The sequence below is a fragment of the Erinaceus europaeus genome, chromosome 17 (genome assembly GCF_950295315.1).
Source record: "Erinaceus europaeus chromosome 17, mEriEur2.1, whole genome shotgun sequence".
Lineage (NCBI taxonomy): Eukaryota > Metazoa > Chordata > Mammalia > Eulipotyphla > Erinaceidae > Erinaceus > Erinaceus europaeus.
The window spans coordinates 47,338,609-47,342,989 of NC_080178.1; the positions used below are offsets into that span (position 1 = coordinate 47,338,609).

Consider the following 4,381-nt stretch of genomic DNA (forward strand, 5'->3'; position numbering starts at 1 on the left):
GAAACCCAGGTATTGAAGCCAGGTTTGAAAGGTCAGGTGATTACAAAATACAAAGACTGATTTTTTGACAAGTTTGTTTTAGGTTTATGGCCCTTATTTATATAACAACGACCATGATAATACATCCTCTTGCACATTTATTTTTTCCTTCTTGAAAATTGTGATTAGTAGTGGTTTACAAAATTGAATGCACCCTCCCACCTCCCAAAGAAAATCACTATAGGTGACTGTCACTCACCTATAGTGGCAGAGCTTGGCACATGCCCTTGAAGTACTGGTCCTCAGGGCAGGTCGCTAGTTGTGAGGGAGATCAGAGGTCATACGCTGGGTGGCATAATCTTTTTTTAAAAGGCCGTTGTGCACCTGAGAGGTGATGTTGGACTCTCATGCAAGAAGTTTTGAGTTCAAACCTTGGCATCTCATGCCAGAGTGATGCTCTGGTTCTCTCTCTGTCTGTCTCCTCCTCCATAACCTCTGTCTTACTAATAAATAAATAATTTTGGTTTTCAGAAAAAGTACAGAAATGGAGTTCATTTCCATTTAACATCCTCCAAGAATAATGCTTCTTTTAAAGTAATGATATGAAATCATGAGTATATGTTATGTGTGAGCATGTGTATTCATAACCTCTGGTATACTGTCAGGATCTGTTGAACAATTTATACATTTTTTTTCATTTATTTTTTAAGGGAAGATACCAGTATTTTAGGAACTTTTATGCAAGGAGACTCAGTAATACAGTGTCTGCTTTTTTTTTCTTTCTTTTGCTTTATTTTAGTTTTCTTATATTTTATAGGACAGAGAGAAATTCTGAGGTGGGAAGAAAGACACCTGCCAATATTACTGCCTTACTACTCCTGAAGCTTCCCCCCTCCTCCACCCCCTGCAGTTGGGGGCTGAGATCTTGAACCTGGGTCCTTGTGCATGGTCATGTGTAATCCAAGTGTGCCACCACCCTGCTCTTGATGTGTACATTTTTTAAAAGATTTTTAAAAACATTTATTCATTTTCCCTTTTTGTTGCCCTTGTTGTTTTTATTGTTGTAGTTATTATTGTTGTTGTTATTGGTGTCATCGTTTGGATAGAACAGAGAGAAATGGAGAGAGGAGTGGGAGACAGAGAGAGGGAGAGAAGTTAGACACCTGCAGACCTGCTTCACCGCTTGTGAAGCGACTCCCCTGCAGGTGGGGAGCCGGGGGCTTGAACCTGGATCCTTATACCAGTCCTTGTGCTGTGCGCCATGTACACTTAACCCGATGCACTACCCCTGACTCCCAATGTATACATTTCTTAACCTGCACTGAAAGTGTTAGTTGTCATGGGCCAAGAAGCTCTGTTGATAGATACGCAGTTGGTAGCAGGTTCTGAATCTATTGTGACTTTCAGTTTGACTGAGAAGATTATTTGTAACACTTGGATTCTGAAAAGGAATTTTATGATGATTTTCTTTTCCAGTTAACAGTAGTTAAACTCTGGTAAAGCTCATTGTCTATGATACTCCCACAGCTCAAAGTTTGATGAAATTGCATTTTTATTTTTACATCTGCACTCACTTCTTTACTATTTCATATCTTTATTTGTTGGATAGAGACAGACATTGAGAGGGAATGGGGGAGTTAGAGAAGAGAGGAAAGGAACATCTGCAGCACTAACATCTGCAGCAGTAGCATCAGGAGCACTGCTTCATCACTCATGATGCTTCCCTCCCTGCAGCAGCTAGGGATCAGAGGCTTAAACCCAGGTCCTTCTGCACTGTTATATGCACTCTACTGGTGTGTCGCCACCTAGTTCCTGAATTACATTTTCAGACTGAAAATAGACTGGAATAGTCAGACTGGAATAGTCTGGGAATGATGATTCAAAACTAGGATGAGGGCCAGGCGCTAGCACACCGGGTTAAGCGCACATAGTGTGAAGCACAAGGACCTGCACAATGATCCCAGTTCAGTTCCCTGCAAGGGGGAGGGGTCATTTTGCAAGCCATGAACCAGGTCTTCAGATGTCTGTTTTTCTCTCCTCCTCTCTAACTTCCCCTCCTCTCAATTTTTCTCTGTCCTGTCTAACAGCAGTCATAACAAGAATAACAGCAGCAACAATGGACAAAAGATGGCCACCAGGAGCAGTCAATTTGTAGTGTCAGCACTGAGCCCCAGCTATAACCCTGGAGGCAAAAATAAAAACAAGCAAACAAAAACTGGGAAGGTGTCTGCTTTGCTATATGATCCTCTCAGATTCAAGATCTGAGAGAAAGGAGGAAAACAGCTAGAATTCTATGCACTACTACACAGGGGCCTAACAGCCCCCAGATTCTAGCAGAGCTAAGGGAGCAGAAAGTTGTTCTTTGTTCCCACAGACCATGGTGGTATTGATTCCAAAAGTTTTTGTTGAAAAAGGATAGGGGAGTAGTACCACTGTTATCCTATGGTTTTATCAGTGTTTGCTTTTATAAATAAAAAAATTCAAAAAAAAACCCACAAAGCTGTCTGTCTTTCTGCTAACTGCAGAAAGATACAGGTTTTCTTAAAAAATATTTTAAATGGAAAAAATGTTACTTTGGAAGAGAAAAGGATAATCTATTCAACTTATTCTTCTCAAGGTATCCCCCCAAAAAATAAGTTGATAGCCATTGTATAAAGGAGAGAGGAGACCTTAAAGACAGGGTGACTGCACACAGGGGCAGGGAAAATGGGGGAAAAAAAGACTGCAACTTGCTCCTAGGGACAGGAGAAAATTTAAAAAGGCTGGAATTCATCAGTGTTTCATTAGTCATATCCTTCATCTTCCTCTCTTTCCTCCCCCTCATTATCAACTTCTCCTTCATCCTCATCTCCTTCTTCATATCTTCTTTTTTAAAAAAAATATTATCTATTTATTGATTGGATAGAGACAGTCAGAAATCAAGAGGGAAGGGAGGGATAGAGAGGGTGAGAGACAGAGAGACAGCTGCAGTACTACTTCACCACTTGAGAAGCTTTCCCCCCTGCAGGTGGGGACTGGGGGCTTGAACCCACATCCTTGCACATTGTAACATGTGAGTTCAACCATGTGCATCACCACCAGGCCCCCACTTCTTCATATCTTCTAATCCTTCTTCCTCTTCATCATCATCATCTTCCCCCTCACCTTATTCCTCATCCATATCAGGAACCAAGTAGTACTGTAGTGTATTTAGCCAGATACCATCTTTAATGACCTCTCCTAACTCACCTGCGACTGCACCAAAATGGTCAGTAAACCAGGTGAAGAAGCTCTCTGGTTCCTCATGCTGTCTCTTTCTGTTGGTTTGATTTTGGGTTTGACTTGAACATTTGATCAAATCCTTTCCAGATTACCATTTGATTTCAGTGGATCCTTCAAAAGAAGGATCACCACTCTCATTCAGATAAAATTCTTTGGAGAGAACTTTATTTTCAAAGTAAGGGTTTTCAACAAAATAAAAGTCTATTCTGTTACCTGATTTACTATCTTCAAATTCTGTCACTTCAACTCTTGTCAAGTAATGCAGTGCCTCTTCATCCTCTTCTCCAAGCAGTGTAGACACTTGTGGGTGGTTGACAAATGTTAATCCTAAATTTGGGATATTGACCATCAATTCCGATCTCTTCTGAAAAAATGGCTGGCAGAGTTTGTTATATTTCTGTTCTACCTTCAAAATCGTCACTCCCGAGAAAGCAGCTTGATAAAAAAGCAACAGGAAGCAATGGAATATATCCATGAAGTACAGAATGAAATAGACTTAATGAACAAGCCAGCTAGGAGGTTTCTAGAATTTTCTATCTCACCTTAACTCTAATCCCTGAGATTCTCAACTAAGACTCTTTTCTGACTCTCTACTACTTAAAAGAGTCAAAGTTCAGGTGTCTGCTGGGTAAGGAGGATGGCCTAGGTAGGTAAAAGTAATGCACCAAGTGAGCTGAATGTACCATGTTCCATTATATATATATCCTGAGTTGTAGTTTTAAACTGAGCTATGCGGCTTAATAGAAAATAGTAGGGTCCTCATGTCTGTGGCTCATGTGACTTTGTTTAAAGTATATGGAGAAATCCAATTTTGTTTTTTTTTTAAGTGCTAGAGATACCTAGAAGTTGTCAGACAACCTTTTGAGGACTGGTCCTTCGATTTAGAGATTTTCTTTGTTATCTTAAGTTGCTATTTATGCAATCTTCTTTCATTCTCTCCTATCCCCCCTATTTCTCTCTCTCTCTCCCTCTCTCACTATCTTTCCCCCTCTATGCCAAAGACTAAACCTGACACCTCAAAGCATCAGACACAAAAAAGAATTTTGCCTAACCACTTATGCTATTTCTCTGGTCCATTTTGCATTATATTAAGCACTTAGCACTGTTGGTGTAGAGTAAGAATGTGTTATACGTTCCTATC

General features: G+C 40.3%; 1 pseudogene; it reads right to left on the reverse strand.

Moving 5' to 3' along the window:
• Positions 1-2,762: 2,762 nt before the first annotated feature.
• On the reverse strand, positions 2,763-3,715 carry LOC132533742 (protein SET-like; annotated as a pseudogene).
• Between the last annotated feature and the right edge of the window lie 666 nt (positions 3,716-4,381).